The sequence below is a fragment of the Heterodontus francisci genome, chromosome 39 (genome assembly GCF_036365525.1).
Source record: "Heterodontus francisci isolate sHetFra1 chromosome 39, sHetFra1.hap1, whole genome shotgun sequence".
In the NCBI taxonomy this organism is placed as follows: Eukaryota; Metazoa; Chordata; class Chondrichthyes; order Heterodontiformes; family Heterodontidae; genus Heterodontus; species Heterodontus francisci.
Window position 1 is genome coordinate 1,242,259 of NC_090409.1, and position 19,037 is coordinate 1,261,295.

The window sequence follows — 19,037 nt, forward strand, 5'->3', positions numbered from 1 at the left end:
GTGGGTGAGCGGGGCTCAGTACCACTCCAGCTGGTAGTGTTAGAGATCTGGATTGATTTGGCTTCTTCCTGGTGAGTCAGTGGGGCTCAGTACCACTCCAGCTGGTATTTATCATGACTGGATTGAATTGGCTCTTTCCTGGTGGGTGAGCGGGGCTCAGTACCACTCCAGCTGGTATTAATAGAGGATTGGATTGAATTGGCTTTTTCCTGGTCGTTGAGTGGGGATCAGTACCTCTCCAGCTGGTATTAAAAGAGGATTGGATTGAATTGCCTCTTTCCTGGTGTGCGAGTGGGACTCAGTACCACTCCAGCTGGTATTAATAGTAACCTGGATTGAATTGGCTCTGTCCTGTGTTCGAGAGGGACTCAGTACAACAATAGCTGGTATTTATAGAGATCTGGATTGATTTGGCTCTTTCGTGGTGTGTGAGTGAGGCTCAGTACCACTCCAGCTGGTAATAATAGAAATTTGCTTTTAATTGGCACTTTACTGGTGTGTGAGTGGGACTCAGTACCACTCCAGCTGGTATTAATAGAGGTCTGGATTGAATTGACTCTTTCTTGGTGTCTGAGTGGGACTCAGTTCCACTCCAGATGGTATGAAAAGAGGCCTGGATTGAGTTGGCACATTCCTGGTGTGTGAGTGGGACTCAGTCCCACTCCAGCTGGTAATAATAGAGGCCTGGTTTAAATTGACTCTTTCCTGGTGTGTGAGTGGGGCTCAGTACAACTCCAGCAGGTATTAATACAGGTCTGGATTGAATTGGCTTCTTCCTGGTGAGTCAGTGGGGCTCAGTACCACTCCAGCTGGTATTAATAAAGGACAGGATTGAATTGGCTCTTTCCTGGTGGTTGAGTTGTGATCAGTACCACTCCAGCTGGTACTATAAGAGGATTGGATAGAATTGCCTCTTTCCTTGTGTGTGAGTGGGACTCAGTACCACTCCAGCTGGTATTGAAAGTAACCTGGTTTGAAATGGCTCTGTCCTGTGTGAGAGTGGGACTCAGTACCACTATAGCTGGTATTTATAGAGTTCTGGACTGAATTGGCTCTTTCCTGCTGTGTGAGTGGGGCTGAGTCCCACTCCAGCTGGTATTAAAAGAAATCTGGATTGAATTGGCTCTTTTCCTGGTGTGTGAGTGGGGCTCAGTCCCACGCCAGCTGGTATTAAAATTGTTTTAGATTGAATTGGCTCTTTCCTGGTGTTTGAGTGGGACTTACTCCCATTCGAGATGGTATTCAGAGTTCTGGATTGAATTGGCTCTTTCCTGGTGAAGTGAGTGGGGCTCAGTACCACTCCAACTGTTAATCATCGAGGCCTGGATTGAATTGACACTTTCCTGGTCTGTGAGTGGGACTCAGTACCACTCCAGCTGGTATTAATAGAGGCCTTGATTGAATTGGTACATTCCTGGTGTCTGAGTGGGACTCAGTTCCACTCCAGCTGTTAATAATAGAGGCCTGGATTGAATTGGCACTTTCCTGGTGTGTGTGTGGGACTCTGTACCTCTCCTGCTGGTATTCGTAGAGGCCTGGATTGAATTGGCACTTTCCTGGTGTGTGAGTGGGGCTCAGTTCCACTCCAGCTTGCATTAATAGAGGCCTGGTTTGAATTGACTCTTTCCTGGTGTGTGAGTGGGACTCAGTTCCACTTCAGCTGGTATAAATAGAGGCCTGGTTTAAATTGACTCTTTCCTGGTGTGTGAGTGGGGCTCAGTACCACTCCAGCTGGTATTAATACAGGTCTGGATTGAATTGGCTTCTTCCTGGTGAGTCAGTGGGGCTCAGTACCACTCCATCTGGTATTAATACAGGACAGGATTGAATTGGCTCTTTCCTGGTGGTTGAGTGGGGATCAGTACCACTCCAGCTGCTAGTAAAAGAGGATTGGATTGAATTGCCTCTTTCCTGGTGTGTGAGTGGCACTCAGTACCACTCCACCTGGTACTAATACAGGCCTGGATTGAATTGGCTCTTTCCTGGTGGGTGAGTGGGGATCAGTGCCACTCCAGCTGGTATTAAAAGAGGATTGGATAGAATTGCCTCTTTCCTGGTGTGTGAGTGGGACTCAGTACCACTCCAGCCGGTATTTATAGTAACCTGGTTTGAATTGGCTCTGTCCTGTGTGAGAGTGGGACTCAGTACCACTCTCGCTGGTATTTGTAGAGATCTGGATTGATTTGGCTCTTTCCTGTGTGTGAGTGGGGCTCAGTACCACTCCAGCTGGTATTAAAAGAGTTCTGGACTGAATTGGCTCTTTCCTGGTGTGTGAGTGGGGCTCAGTCCCACTCCAGCTGGTATTAAATGAAATCTGGATTGAATTGGCTCTTTCCTGGTGTGTGAGTGGGGCTCAGTCCCACACCAGCTGGTATTAAAAGAGTTCTGGATTGAATTGGCTCTTTCCTGGTGTGTGAGTGGTACTCACTCCCTCTCCTGCTGGTATTAAAAGAGATCCGGATTGAATTGACTCTTTCCTGGTGGGTGAGTGGGGTTCAGTCCCACTCCAGCTGGTATTAATAGAGGCCTGTATTGAATTGGCACTTTCCTGGTGTGTGAGTGGGACTCAGTTCCACTCCAGCTGGTATTAATAGTGGCCTGGTTTGAATTGACTCTTTCATGGTTTGTGAGTGGGACTCAGTGCCACTCCAGCTGGTATTAATAGATGTCTGGATTGAATTTGCTCTTTCCTGTTGTGTGAGTGGCGCGCAGTACCTCTCCAGACGGTATTAATAGAGGCCTGGATTGAATTGGCACTTTCCTGGTTTGTGAGTGGGACTCAGTACCACTCCAGCTGGTAATAATAGAAATTTGCTTTCAATTGGCACTTTCCTGGTGTGTCAGTTGGACTCAGTACCACTCCAGCTGGTATTAATAGAGGTCTGGATTGAATTGATTATTTCTTGGTGTGTGAGTGGGACTCAGTCCCACTCCAGCTGGTATTAAGAGGTCTGGATTGAATTGGCTCTTTCTTGGTGTGTGATTGGGACTCACTCCCATTCCAGATGGTATTCAGAGGTCTGGATTGAATTGGCTCTTTCCTGGTCATGTGAGTGGGACTCAGTACCACTCCAGCTGGTATTAATAGAGGCCTGGATTGAATTGCCTCTTTCCTGGTCTGTGAGTGGGACTCAGTATCACTCCAGCTGGTATTAATAGAGGCCTTGATTGAATTGGTACTTTCCTGGTGTCTGAGTGGGACTCAGTTCCACTCCAGATGGTATGCAAAGAGGCCTGGATTGAGTTGGCACATTCCTGGTGTGTGAGTGGGACTCAGTTCCACTCCAGCTGGTAATAATAGAGGCCTGGATTGAATTGGCACCTTCCTGGTGTGTGTGTGGGACTCAGTACCACTCCTGCTGGTATTAATAGAGACCTGGATTGAATTGGCACTTTCCTGGTGTGTGAGTGGGGCTCAGTTCCACTCCAGCTGGTACAAATAGAGGCCTGGCTTAAATTGCCTCTTTCCTGGTGTGTGAGTTGGACTGAGTACCACTCCAGCTTGTATTAATAGAAACCTGGTTTGAATTGGCTCTTTCCTGGTGTCTGAGTGGGATTCAGTACCACTCCAGCTGGTATTAATAGAGACCTGGTTTGAATTGCCTCTTTCCTGGTGTCTGACTGGGACTTTGTTCCACTCCAGCTGGTATTAATAGAGGCATGGTTTGAATTGACTCTTTCCTGGTGTGTGAGTGGGACTCAGTACCACTCCAGCTGGTATATATAGAGGGCTGGATTGAATTGGCACTTTCCTGGTCTGTGAGTGGGACTCGGTACCACTCCAGCTGGTATTAATAGAGGCCTGGATTGATTTGGCACATTCCTGGTCTGTGAGTGGGACTCGGTACCACTCCTGCTGGAAATAATAGAGGCCTGGATTGTACTGGCACTTTCCTGGTGTGTGAGTGGGACACAGTACCACTCCAGCTTTTATCAATAGAGACTTGGATTGAATTGGCTCTTTCCTGGTGGGTGAGCGGGGCTCAGTACCACTCCAGCTGGTATTAATGGAGATCTGGATTGATTTCGCTTCTTCCTGGTGAGTCAGTGGGGCTCAGTACCACTCCAGCTGGAATTTTTCAGGACTGGATTGAATTGCCTCTTCCCTGGCGTGTGAGTGGGACTCAGTACCACTCCAGCTGGTATTAATAGTAACCTGGTTTGAATTGGCTCTGTCCTGTGTGAGTGTGGGAATCAGTACCACTATAGCTGGTATTTATGGAGATCTGGATTGATTTGGCTCTTTCCTGGTGTGTGAGTGGGGCTCAGTACCACTCCAGCTGGTATTAAAAGAGTTCTGGACTGAATTGGCTCTTTCCTGTTGTGTGAGTGGGGCTCAGTCCCACTCCAGCTGGTATTAAAAGAGATCTGGATTGAATTGGCTCTTTCCTGGTGTGTGAGTGGGGCTCAGTCCCACTCCAGCTGGTATTAAAAGAGTTCTGGATTGAATTGGCTCTTTCCTGGTGTTTGAGTGGGACTCACTCCCATTCGAGATGGTATTCAGAGTTCTGGATTGAATTGGCTCTTTCCTGGTGATGTGAGTGGGGCTCAGTACCACTCCAGCTGGTATTAATCGAGGCCTGGATTGAATTGGCACTTTCCTGTTCTGTGAGTGGGACTCAGTACCACTCCAGCTGGTATTAATAGAGGCCTTGATTGAATTGGTACTTTCCTGGTGTCTGAGTGGGACTCAGTTCCACTCCAGATGGTATGAAAAGAGGCCTGGATTGAGTTGGCACATTCCTGGTGTGTGAGTGGGACTCAGGTCCACTCCAGCTGGTAATAATAGAGACCTGGATTGAATTGGCACTTTCCTGGTGTGTGTGTGGGACTCAGTACCACTCCTGCTGGTATTAATGGAGGCCTGGATTGAATTGGCACTTTCCTGGTGTGTGAGTGGGGCTCAGTTCCACTCCAGCTTGTATTATTAGAGGCCTGGTTTGAATTGACTCTTCCCGGGTATGTGAGTGGGACTCAGTTCCACTCCAGCTGGTATAAATAGAGGCCTGGTTTAAATTGACTCTTTCCTGGTGTGTGTGTGGGACTCAGTTCCACTCCAGCTGGTATAAATAGAGGCCTGGTATAAATTGACTCTTTCCTGGTGTGTGTGTGGGACTCAGTACCACTCCTGCTGGTATTAATGGAGGCCTGGATTGAATTGGCACTTTTCCTGGTGTGTGTGTGGGACTCATTGCCACTCCAGCTGGTATTAATATAGGTCTGGATTGAATTGACTCTTTCTTGGTGTGTGAGTGGGACTCAGTCCCACTCCAGCTGGTAATAAGATGTCTGGATTGAATTGGCTCTTTCTTGGTCTGTGAGTGGATCATGGTACCACTCCAGCTGGTATTAATAGAGGCCTGGTTTGATTTGGCACTTTCCTGGTGTATGAGTGCGACCCAAATCCACTCCAGATGGTATTAATAGAGCCCTGGAATGACTTGGCACATTCCTGGTGTGTGAGTGAGACTCAGTTCTACTCCAGCTGGTAATAATAGAGGCCTGGATTGAATTGGCACTTTCCTGGTGTGTGTATGGGACTCAGTACCACTCCGCTTTTATCAATAGAGACTTGGATTGAATTGCCTCTTAGCTGGTGTGTGAGTGGGATTCAGTACCACTCCAGCTGGTATTAATAGAAGCCTGGTTTGAATTGGCTCTTTCCTGTTGTGTTAGTCAGGCTCAGTCCTGTCCAGTCCTGTCCTGTTCATCGAGGTCTGGAATGAATTGGCTCTTTCCTGGTGTGTGAATGCGGCGCAGTACCACTCCAGCTGGTATTAATATAGGTCTGGATTGAATTGACTCTTTCTTGATGTGTGAGTGGGACTCAGTCCCACTCCAGCTGGTATTAAGATGTCTTGATTGAATTGGCTCTTTCTTGGTGTGTGAGTGGGGCTCAGTACCACTCCAGCTGGTATTAATAGAGGGCTGGATTGATTTGGCACTTTCCTGGTCTGTGAGTGGGACTCGGTACCACTCCAGCTGGTATTAATAGAGGGCTGGATTGATTTGGCACTTTCCTGGTGTATGAGTGGGACACAGTTCCACTCCAGATGGTATTAATAGAGCCCTGGAATGACTTGGCACATTCCTGGTGTGTGAGTGAGACTCAGCTCTACTCCAGCTGGTAATAATAGAGGCCTGGATTGAATTGGCACTTTTCTGGTGTGTGTATGGGACTCAGTACCACTCCTGCTGGTATTTAGATGTCTGGATTGAATTTGCTCTTTCTTGGTGTGTGAGTGGGGCTCAGTCCCACTCCAGCTGGTATTAATAGAGGCATGGATTGTATTGGCTCTTTCTTGGTGTGTCAGAGGGACTCAATACCACTCCTGCTGGGGTTGATAGAAGCCTGGATTGAATTGGCTCTCTGCTGGTGTGTGAGTGGGAATCAGTACCACTCCAGCTGGTATTAATAGAGGCCTGTATTGAATTGGCTTCTTCCTGGTGAGTCAGTGGGGCTCAGTACTACTCCAGCTGGTATTAATACAGGACAGGATTGAATTGGCTCTTTCCTGGTAGTTGCGTGGGGATCAGTACCACTCCAGCTGGTATTAAAAGAGGATTGGATTGAATTGACTCTTTCCTGGTGTGTGAGTGGTACTCAGTACCAATCCAGCTGGTATTAATACAGGCATGGATTGAATTGGCTCTTTCCTGGTGGGTGAGTGGGGATCAGTGCCACTCCAGCTGGTATTAAAAGAGAATTGGATAGAATTGCCTCTTTCCTGGTGTGTGAGTGGGACTCAGTACCACTCCAGCTGGTATTAATAGTAACCTGGTTTGAATTGGCTCTGTTCTGTGTGAGAGTGGGACTCAGTACCACTATAGCTGGTATTAATAGAGGCCTTGATTGAATTGGTACTTTCCTGGTGTCTGAATGGGACTCAGTTCCACTCCAGATGGTATGAAAATAGGCCTGGATTGAGTTGGCACATTCCTGGTGTGTGAGTGGGACTCAGTTCCACTCCAGCTGGTAATAATAGAGGCCTGGATTGAATTGGCACTTTCCTGGTGTGTGAGTGGGGCTCAGTTCCACTCCAGCTTGTATTAATAGAGGCCTGGTTTGAATTGACTCTTTCCTGGTGTGTGAGTGGGACTCAGTTCCACTCCAGCTGGTATAAATAGAGGCCTGGTTTAAATTGACTCTTTCCTGGTGTGTGAGTGGGGCCCAATACCACTCCAGCTGGTATTCACAGAGACCTGGATTGAATTGCCTCTTTCATGATGTGTGAGTTGGACTGAGTACCACTCCAGATGGTATTACTAGAAACCTGGTTTGAATTGGCTCATTCCTGGTGTCTGAGTGGGATTCAGTGCCACTCCACCTGGTATTAATAGAGACCTGGATTGAATTGCCTCTTTCCTGGTGTGTGAGTGGGAATCAGTAACACTCCAGATGATAATAATAGAAATGTGCTTTCAATTGGCACTTTCCTGGTGTGTGTGTGGGACTCATTACCACTCCAGCTGGTATTAATAAAGGGCTGGATTGAATTGGCACTTTCCTGGTCTGTGAGTGGGACTCGGTACCACTCCAGCTGGTATTAAGATGTCTGGATTGAATTGGCTCTTTCTTGGTGTGTGAGTGGGGCTCAGTACCACTCCAGCTGGTATTAATAGAGGGCTGGATTGAATTGGCACTTTCCTGGTCTGTGAGTGGGACTCGGTACCACTCCAGCTGGTATTAATACAGGACTGGATTGATTTGGCACTTTCCTGGTGTATGAGTGGGACCCAGTTCCACTCCAGCTGGTAATAATAGAGGCCTGGATTGAATTGGCCCATTCCTGGTGTGTGAGTGAGACTCAGCTCTACTCCAGCTGGTAATAATAGAGGCCTGGATTGAATTGGCACTTTCCTGGTGTGTGCATGGGACTCAGTACCACTCCAGCTTGTATTAATAGATTCCTGGATTGTATAGGCACTTTCCTGCTGTTTGAGTGGGACTCAGTACCACTCCGGCTTTTATCAATAGAGACTTGGATTGAATTGCCTCTTAGCTGGTGTGTGAGTAGGACTCAATACCACTCCAGCTGGTATTAATAGAAGCCTGGTTTGAATTGGCTCTTTCCTGTTGTGTTAGTCAGGCTCAGTCCTCTCCAGCTTGTATTCATCGAGGTCTGGAATGAATTGGCTCTTTCCTGGTGTGTGAATGCGGCTGAGTACCACTCCAGCTGGTATTAATAGAGGTCTGGATTGAATTGGCTCTTTCCTGGTGTGTGAGTGGGACTCAGTTCCACTCCAGCTGGTAATAATAGAGGCCTGGATTGAATTGGCACTTTCCTGGTGTGTGTGTGGGACTCAGTACCACTCCTGCTGGTATTAATAGAGGCCTGGATTGAATTGGCACTTTCCTGGTGTGTGAGTGGGGCTCAGTTCCACTCCAGCTGGTACAAATAGAGGCCTGGCTTAAATTGACTCTTTCGTGGTGTGTGAGTGGGGCGGCACAGTGGCGCAGTGGTTAGCACCGCAGCCTCACAGCTCCAGGGACCCGGGTTCGATTCCGGGTACTGCCTGTGTGGAGTTTGCAAGTTCTCCATGTGTCTGCGTGGGTTTTCTCCGGGTGCTCCGGTTTCCTCCCACAAGCCAAAAGACTTGCAGGTTGATAGGTAAATTGCCCATTATAAATTATCACTAGTATTGGTAGGTGGTAGGGAAATATAGGGACAGGTGGGGATGTTTGGTAGGATTATGGGATTAGTGTAGGATTAGTATAAATGGGTGGTTGATGTTCGGCACAGATTCGGTGGGCCGAAGGGCCTGTTTCAGTGCTGTATCTCTAATCTAATCTAATCCAGCTGGTATTAATAGAGACCTGGATTGAATTGCCTCTTTACTGGTGTGTGAGTTGGACTGAGTACCACTCCAGCTGGTATTAATAGAAACCTGGTTTGAATTGGCTCTTTCCTGGTGTCTGAGTGGGACTCAGTACCACTCCAGCTGGTAATAATAGAAATTTGCTTTCAATTCCACTTTGCTGGTGTGTGTGGGACTCAGTACCACTCCAGCTGGTATATATAGAGGGCTGGATTGAATTGGCACTTTCCTGGTCTGTGAGTGGGACTCGATACCACTCCGGCTTTTATCAATAGAGACTTGGATTGAATTGGCTCTTTCCTGGTGGGTGAGCGGGGCTCAGTACGACTCCAGCTGGTATTAATAAAGGACTGGATTGAATTGGCTCTTTCCTGGTGGTTGAGTGGAGATCAGTACCACTCCAGCTGGTATTAAAAGAGGATTGGATTGAATTGCCTCTTTCCTGGTGTGTCAATGGGACTCAGTACCACTCCAGCTGGTATTAATAGAGGATTGGATTGAATTGGCTCTTTCCTGGTGGTTGAGTGGAGATCAGTACCACTCCAGCTGGTATTAAAAGAGGATTGGATTGAATTGCCTCTTTCCTGGTGTGTCAATGGGACTCAGTACCACTCCAGCTGGTATTAATACTGGCGTGGATTGAATTGGCTCTTTCCTGGTGGGTGAGTGGGGATCAGTACCACTCCAGCTGGTATTAAAACAGGATTGGATAGAAATGCCTCTTTCCTAGTGTGTGGGTGGGACTCAGTACCACTCCAGCTGGTATTAATAGTAACCTGGATTGAATTGGCTCTGTCCTGTGTTCGAGAGGGACTCAGTACCACAATAGCTGGTATTTATAGAGATCTGGATTGATTTGGCTCTTTCGTGGTGTGTGAGTGGGGCTCAGTACCACTCCAGCTGGTATTAAAAGAGATCTGGATTGAATTGGCTCTATCCTGGTGTGTGAGTGGGGCTCAGTCCCACTCCAGCCGGTATTTATAGAGATCTGGAGTGACTTGGCTCTTTCCTGGTGTGTGAGTGGAACTCAGTTGCACTCCAGCTGGTATTAATAGAGGCCTGGTGTGAATTGACTCGTTCCTGGTGTGTGAGTGGCGCGCAGTACCACTCCAGACGGTATTAATAGAGGCCTGGATTGAATTGGCACTTTCCTGGTGTGTGAGTGGGACTCAGTACCACTCCAGCTGGTAATAATAGAAATTTGCTTTCAATTGGCACTTTCCTGGTGTGTGAGTGGGACTCAGTTCATCTCCAGCTGCTATTAATAGAGGTCTGGATTGAATTGACTCTTTCTTGGTGTGTGAGTGAGACTCAGTCCCACTCCAGCTGGTATTAAGAGGTCTGGATTGAATTTGCTCTTTCTTGGTGTGTGGTGGGACTCACTCCCATTCCACATGGTATTCAGAGGTCTGGTTTGAATTGGCTCTTTCCTGGTGTGTGAGTGGGGCTCAGTCCCACTCCAGCTGGTATTAAAAGAGATCTGGATTGAATTGGTTCTTTCCTGGTGTGTGAGTGGGGCTCTGTCCCACTCCAGCTGGCATTAAAAGAGTTCTGTATTGAATTGGCTTTTCCTGGTGTTTGAGTGGGACTCACTCCCATTCGAGATGGTATTCAGAGTTCTGGATTGAATTGGCTCTTTCCTGGTGATGTGAGTGGGACTCAGTACCACTCCAGCTGGTATTAATAGAGGCCTGGATTGAATTGGCACTTTCCTGTTCTGTGAGTGGGACTCAGTACCACTCCAGCTGGTATTAATAGAGGCCTTGATTGAATTGGTACTTTCCTGGTGTCTGAGTGGGACTCAGTTCCACTCCAGATGGTATGAAAAGAGGCCTGGATTGAGTTGGCACATTCCAGGTGTGTGAGTGGGACTCAGTTCCACTCCAGCTGGTAGTAATAGAGGCCTGGATTGAATTGGCACATTCCTGGTGTATGTGTGGGACTCAGTACCACTCCTGCTGGTATTAATAGAGGCCTGGATTGAATTGGCACAAAATCCTGGTGTGTGAGTGGGGCTCAGTTCCACTCCAGCTTGTATTAATAGAGGCCTGGTTTGAATTGACTCTTTCCTGGTGTGTGAGTGGGACTCAGTTCCACTCCAGCTGGTATAAATAGAGGCCTGGTTTAAATTGACTCTTTCCTGGTGTGTGAGTGGGGCTCAATACCACTCCAGCTGGTATTCACAGAGACCTGGATTGAATTGCCTCTTTCCTGGTGTGTGAGTTGGACTGAGTACCACTCCAGCTGGTATTATTAGAAACCTGGTTTGAATTGGCTCTTTCCTGATGTCTGAGTGGGATTCAGTACCACTCCAGCTGGTATTAATAGAGACCTGGTTTGAATTGCCTCTTTCCTGGTGTGTGACTGGGACTTTGTTCCACTCCAGCTGGTATTAATAGAGGCCTGGTTTGAATTGACTGTTTCCTGGTGTGTGTGTGGGACTCAGTACCACTCCAGCTGGTAATAATAGAAATTTGCTTTCAATTCCACTTCTCTGGTGTGTGTGTGGGACTCAGTACCACTCCAGCTGGTATTAATAAAGGACTGGATTGAATTGGCTCTTTCCTGGTGGGTGAGCGGGGCTCAGTACCACTCCAGCTGGTATTAATAGAGGATTGGATTGAATTGGCTCTTTCCTGGTGGTTGAGTGGAGATCAGTACCACTCCAGCTGGTATTAAAAGAGGATTGGATTGAATTGCCTCTTTCCTGGTGTGTCAATGGGACTCAGTACCACTCCAGCTGGTATTAATACTGGCGTGGATTGAATTGGCTCTTTCCTGGTGGGTGAGTGGGGATCAGTACCACTCCAGCTGGTATTAAAACAGGATTGGATAGAAATGCCTCTTTCCTGGTGTGTGGGTGGGACTCAGTACCACTCCAGCTGGTATTAATAGTAACCTGGATTGAATTGGCTCTGTCCTGTGTTCGAGAGGGACTCAGTACCACAATAGCTGGTATTTATAGAGATCTGGATTGATTTGGCTCTTTCGTGGTGTGTGAGTGGGGCTCAGTACCACTCCAGCTGGTATTAAAAGTGTTCTGGACTGAATTGGCTCTTTCCTGGTGTGTGAGTGGGGCTCATTCCCACTCCAGCTGGTATAAAAAGAGATCTGGATTGAATTGGCTCTATCCTGGTGTGTGAGTGGGGCTCAGTCCCACTCCAGCCGGTATTTATAGAGATCTGGAGTGACTTGGCTCTTTCCTGGTGTGTGAGTGGAACTCAGTTGCACTCCAGCTGGTATTAATAGAGGCCTGGTGTGAATTGACTCGTTCCTGGTGTGTGAGTGGCGCGCAGTACCACTCCAGACGGTATTAATAGAGGCCTGGATTGAATTGGCACTTTCCTGGTGTGTGAGTGGGACTCAGTACCACTCCAGCTGGTAATAATAGAAATTTGCTTTCAATTGGCACTTTCCTGGTGTGTGAGTGGGACTCAGTTCATCTCCAGCTGCTATTAATAGAGGTCTGGATTGAATTGACTCTTTCTTGGTGTGTGAGTGAGACTCAGTCCCACTCCAGCTGGTATTAAGAGGTCTGGATTGAATTTGCTCTTTCTTGGTGTGTGGTGGGACTCACTCCCATTCCACATGGTATTCAGAGGTCTGGTTTGAATTGGCTCTTTCCTGGTGTGTGAGTGGGGCTCAGTCCCACTCCAGCTGGTATTAAAAGAGATCTGGATTGAATTGGTTCTTTCCTGGTGTGTGAGTGGGGCTCTGTCCCACTCCAGCTGGCATTAAAAGAGTTCTGTATTGAATTGGCTCTTCCTGGTGTTTGAGTGGGACTCACTCCCATTCGAGATGGTATTCAGAGTTCTGGATTGAATTGGCTCTTTCCTGGTGATGTGAGTGGGACTCAGTACCACTCCAGCTGGTATTAATAGAGGCCTGGATTGAATTGGCACTTTCCTGTTCTGTGAGTGGGACTCAGTACCACTCCAGCTGGTATAAATAGAGGCCTTGATTGAATTGGTACTTTCCTGGTGTCTGAGTGGGACTCAGTTCCACTCCAGATGGTATGAAAAGAGGCCTGGATTGAGTTGGCACATTCCAGGTGTGTGAGTGGGACTCAGTTCCACTCCAGCTGTTAGTAATAGAGGCCTGGATTGAATTGGCACATTCCTGGTGTATGTGTGGGACTCAGTACCACTCCTGCTGGTATTAATAGAGGCCTGGATTGAATTGGCACAAAATCCTGGTGTGTGAGTGGGGCTCAGTTCCACTCCAGCTTGTATTAATAGAGGCCTGGTTTGAATTGACTCATTCCTGGTGTGTGAGTGGGACTCAGTTCCACTCCAGCTGGTATAAATAGAGGCCTGGTTTAAATTGACTCCTTCCTGGTGTGTGAGTGGGGCTCAATACCACTCCAGCTGGTATTCACAGAGACCTGGATTGAATTGCCTCTTTCCTGGTGTGTGAGTTGGACTGAGTACCACTCCAGCTGGTATTAATAGAAACCTGGTTTGAATTGGCTCTTTCCTGATGTCTGAGTGGGATTCAGTACCACTCCAGCTGGTATTAATAGAGACCTGGTTTGAATTGCCTCTTTCCTGGTGTGTGACTGGGACTTTGTTCCACTCCAGCTGGTATTAATAGAGGCCTGGTTTGAATTGACTGTTTCCTGGTGTGTGAGTGGGACTCAGTACCACTCCAGCTGGTAATAATAGAAATTTGCTTTCAATTCCACTTTCCTGGTGTGTGTGTGGGACTCAGTACCACTCCAGCTGGTATATATAGAGGGCTGGATTGAATTGGCACTTTCCTGGTCTGTGAGTGGGACTCGGTACCACTCCTGCTGGAAATAATAGACGCCAGGATTGATTTGGCACATTCCTGGTCTGTGAGTGGGACTCGATACCACTCAGGCTTTTATCAATAGAGACTTGGATTGAATTGGCTCTTTCCTGGTGGGTGAGCGGGGCTCAGTACCACTCCAGCTGGTAGTAATAGAGATCTGGATTGATTTGGCTTCTTCCTGGTGAGTCAGTGGGGCTCAGTACCACTCCAGCTGGTATTTTTCAGGACTGGATTGAATTCGCTCTTTCCTGGTGGGTGAGCGGGGCTCTGTACCACTCCAGCTGGTATTAATAGAGGATTGGATTGAATTGGCTTTTTCCTGGTGGTTGAGTGGGGATCAGTACCTCTCCAGCTGGTATTAAAAGAGGATTGGATTGAATTGCCTCTTTCCTGGTGTGCGAGTGGGACTCAGTACCACTCCAGCTGGTATTAATAAAGGACTGGATTGAATTGGCTCTTTCCTGGTGGGTGAGCGTGGCTCAGTACCACTCCAGCTGGTATTGATAGAGGATTGGATTGAATTGGCTCTTTCCTGGTGGTTGAGTGGAGATCAGTACCACTCCAGCTGGTATTAAAAGAGGATTGGATTGAATTGCCTCTTTCAAAGAACAAAGAACAAAGATAATTACAGCACAGGAACAGGCCCTTCGGCCCTCCAAGCCTGCGCCGATCCAGATCCTCTCTCTAAACATGTCGCCTATTTTCTAAGGGTCTGTATCTCTTTTCTTCCTGCCCATTCATGTATCTGTCTAGATACATCTTAAAAGACTCCATCGTGCCCGCATCTACCACCTCCGCTGGCAATGCGTTCCAGGTGCCCACCACCCTCTGCATAAAGAACTTTCCACGCATATCCCCCCTAAACTTTTCCCCTTTCACTTTGAACTCGTGTCCTCTAGTAATTGAAACCCCCACTCTGGGAAAAAAGCTTCTTGCTATCCACCCTGTCTATACCTCTCATGATTTTGTACACCTCAATCAGGTCCCCCCTCAACCTCCGTCTTTCTAATGAAAATAATCCTAATCTACTCAACCTCTCTTCATAGCTAGCGCCCTCCATACCAGGCAACATCCTGGTGAACCTCCTCTGCACCCTTTCCAAAGCATCCACATCCTTTTGATAATGTGGCGACCAGAACTGCAAGCAGTATTCCAAATGTGGCCGAACCAAAGTCCTATACAACTGTAACATGACCTGCCAACTCTTGTACTCAATGCCCCGTCCGATGAAGAAAAGCATGCCGTATGCCTTCTTGACCTTTCTATTTGCCTGCGTTGCCTCCTTCAGGGGACAGTGGACCTGAACACCCAAATCTCTCTGGACATCAATTTTCCCCAGGACTTTTCCATTTACTGTATAGTTCACTCTTGAATTGGATCTTCCAAAATGCATCACCTCGCATTGGCCCTGATTGAACTCCATCTGCCATTTCTCTGCCCAACTCTCCAATCTATCTATATTCTGCTGTATTCTCTGACAGTCCCCTTCACTATCTGCTACTCCACCAATCTTAGTGTCGTCTGCAAATTTGCTAATCAGTCCACCTATACTTTTCTCCAAATCATTAATGTATATCACAAACAACAGTGGTCCCAGCACGGATCCCTGTGGAACACCACTGGTCACACGTCTCCATTTTGAGAAACTCCCTTCTACTGCTACTCTCTGTCTCCTGTTGCCCAGCCAGTCCTTTATCCATCTAGCTAGTACACCATGGACCCCAAGCGCCTTCACTTTCTCCATCAGCCTGCCATGGGGAACCTTATCAAACGCCTTACTGAAGTCCATGTATATGACATCGACAGCCCTTCCGTCATCAATCAACTTTGTCACTTCCTCAAAGAATTCTATTAAGTTGGTTAGACATGACCTTCCCTGCACAAAACCATGTTGCCTATCACTGATGAGCCCATTTTCTTCCAAATGGGAATAGATCCTATCCCTCAGTATCTTCTCCAGCAGCTTCCCTGCCACTGACGTCAGACTCACCGGTCTATAATTTCCTGGATTATCCCTGCTACCCTTCTTAAACAAGGGGACAACATTAGCAATTCTCCAGTCCTCCGGGACCTCACCCGTGTTTAAGGATTAGAATTAGAATTAGAATTAGAATATTACAGCGCAGTACAGGCCCTTCGGCCCTCGATGTTGCGCCGATCATCTGACCTACACTATTCCATTTACATCCATATGTCTATCCAATGACCACTTAAATGCCCTTAAAGTTGGCGAGTCTACTACTGTTGCAGGCAGGGCGTTCCACGCCCCTACTACTCTCTGCGTAAAGAAACTACCTCTGACATCTGTCCTATATCTTTCACCCCTCAACTTAAAGCTATGTCCCCTCGTGTTTGCCATCCTCATCCGAGGAAAAAGACTCTCACTATCCATCCTATCTAACCCTCTGATTATCTTGTATGTCTCTATTAAGTCACCTCTCCTCCTCCTTCTCTCTAACGAAAACAACCCCAAGTCCCTCAGCCTTTCCTCGTAAGACCTTCCTTCCATACCAGGCAACATCCTAGTAAATCTCCTCTGCACCCTTTCCAAAGCTTCCACATCCTTCCTATAATGCGGTGACCAGAACTGCATGCAATACTCCAGGTGCGGCCTCACCAGAGTTTTGTACAGCTGCATCATGACCCCGTGGCTCTGAAACTCGATCCCCCTACTAATAAAGGCTAACACACCATATGCCTTCTTAACAGCCCTATTAACCTGGGTAGCAACTTTCAGGGATTTATGTACCTGGATACCAAGATCTCTCTGCTCATCTACACTACCAAGAATCTTCCCATTAGCCCAGTACTCTGCATTGCTGTTGCTCCTTCCAAAGTGAATCACCTCACACTTCTCCGCATTAAACTCCATTTGCCATCTCTCAGCCCAGCTCTGCAGCCTATCTATGTCCCTCTGTACCCTACAACACCCTTCGACACTATCCACAACTCCACCGACCTTCGTGTCATCCGCAAATTTACTAACCCACCCTTCTACACCCTCATCCAGGTCGTTTATAAAAATGACAAACAGCAGTGGCCCCAAAACAGAACCTTGCGGTACACCACTAGTAACTAAACTCCAGGATGAACATTTGCCATCAACCACCACCCTCTGTCTTCTTTCAGCTAGCCAATTTCTGATCCAAAGCTCTAAATCACCTTCAACCCCATACTTCCGTATTTTCTGCAATAGCCTACCGTGGGGAACCTTATCAAACGCCTTACTGAAATCCATATACACCACATCCACGGCTTTACCCTCATCCACCTGTTTGGTCACCTTCTCGAAAAACTCAATAAGGTTTGTGAGGCACGACCTACCTTTCACAAAACCGTGCTGACTATCGCAAATGAACTTATTCTTTTCAAGATGATTATAAATCCTGTCTCTTATAACCTTTTCCAACATTTTACCCACAACCGAAGTAAGGCTCACAGGTCTATAATTACCAGGGCTGTCTCTACTCCCCTTCTTGAACAAGGGGACAACATTTGCTATCCTCCAGTCCTCCGGCACTACTCCTGTCGACAATGACGACTTAAAGATCAACAACAACGGCTCTGCAATCTCCTCCCTGGCTTCCCAGAGAATCCTAGGATAAATCCCATCTGGCCCAGGGGACTTATCTATTTTCACTCTTTCCAAAATTGCTAACACCTCCTCCTTGTGAACCTCAATCCCATCTAGCCTAGTAGTCTGTATCTCAGTATTCTCCTCGACAACATTTTCTTTCTCTACTGTAAATACTGACGAAAAATATTCATTTAACGCTTCCCCTATCTCCTCTGATTCCGCACACAACTTTCCACTACTATCCTTGATTGGCCCTGTTCTAACTCTTATCATTCGTTTATTCCTGATATACCTATAGAAAGCCTTAGGGTTTTCTTTGATCCTATCCGCCAATGACTTCTCGTGTCCTCTCCTTGCTCTTCTTAGCCCTCCCTTTAGATCCTTCCTGGCTAGCTTGTAACTCTCAAGCGCCCTAACTGAGCCTTCACGTCTCATCCTAACATAAGCCGCCCTCTTCCTCTTGACAAGCGCTTCAACTTCTTGAGTAAACCACGGCTCCCTCGCTCGACAACTTCCTCCCTGCCTGACAGGTACATACTTATCAAGGACACGCATTAGCTGCTCCTTGAATAAGCTCCACATTTCGTTTGTGCCCATCCCCTGCAGTTTCCTTCCCCATCCTACACATCCTAAATCTTGCCTAATCGCGTCATAATTTCCTTTCCCCCAGCTATAATTCTTGCCCTGCGGTATATACCTGTCCCTGCCCATCGCTAAGGTAAACCTAACCGAATTGTGATCACTATCGCCAAAGTGCTCACCTACATCTAAATCGAACACCTGGCCGGGTTCATTACCCAGTACCAAATCCAAAGTGGCATCGCCCCTGGTTGGCCTGTCCACATACTGTGTCAGAAAACCCTCCTGCACACACTGGACAAAAACAGACCCATCTAAAGTACTCGAACTATAGTATTTCCAGTCAATATTAGGAAAGTTAAAGTCCCCCATAACCACTACCCTGTTACTCTCGCTCCTGTCGAGAATCATCTTCGCTATCCTTTCCTCTACATCTCTGGAACTATTCGGAGGTCTATAGAAAACTCCCAACAGGGTGACCTCTCCTCTCCTGTTTCTAACCTCGGCCCATACTACCTCAGTAGACGAGTCCTCAAACGTCCTTTCTGCCGCTGTAATACTTTCCTTGATTAACAATGCCACACCACCCCCCCTCCTCTTTTACCCTCTTCTCTGTTCTTTCTGAAACATCTAAATCCCGGAACCTGCAACATCCATTCCTGCCCCTGCTCTACCCATGTCTCCGAAATGGCCACAACATCAGGATCCCAGGTACCAACCCATGCTGCAAGCTCACCCACCTTATTCCGGATGCTCCTGGCGTTGAAGTAGACACACTTTAAACCAAGTTCTTGCTTGCCAGTGCCCTCTTGCGTCCCTGTAACCTTATCCCCTACCTCACTACTCTCAACAGCCTGTACACTGGCACTGCAATTTAGGTTCCCATTCCCCTGCTGATTTAGTTTAAACCCCCCCGAAGAGCACTAACAAATCTCCCCCCCAGGATATTGGTACCCCTCTGATTCAGGTGAAGACCATCCTGTTTGTAGAGGTCCCACCTACCCCAGAAAGAGCCCCAATTTTCCAGGAAACCAAAACCCTCCCTCCTACACCATCCCTGCAGCCACGTGTTCAACTCCTCTCTCTCCCTATTCCTCTCTTCGCTAGCACGTGGCACAGGCAACAACCCAGAGATAACAACTCTGGTTGTTCTCGCTCTAAGCTTCCACCCTAGCTCCCTGAATTTCTGCCTTAAATCCCCATCTCTCTTCCTACCTATGTCGTTGGTGCCTATGTGGACCACGACTTGGGGGTGCTCCCCCTCCCC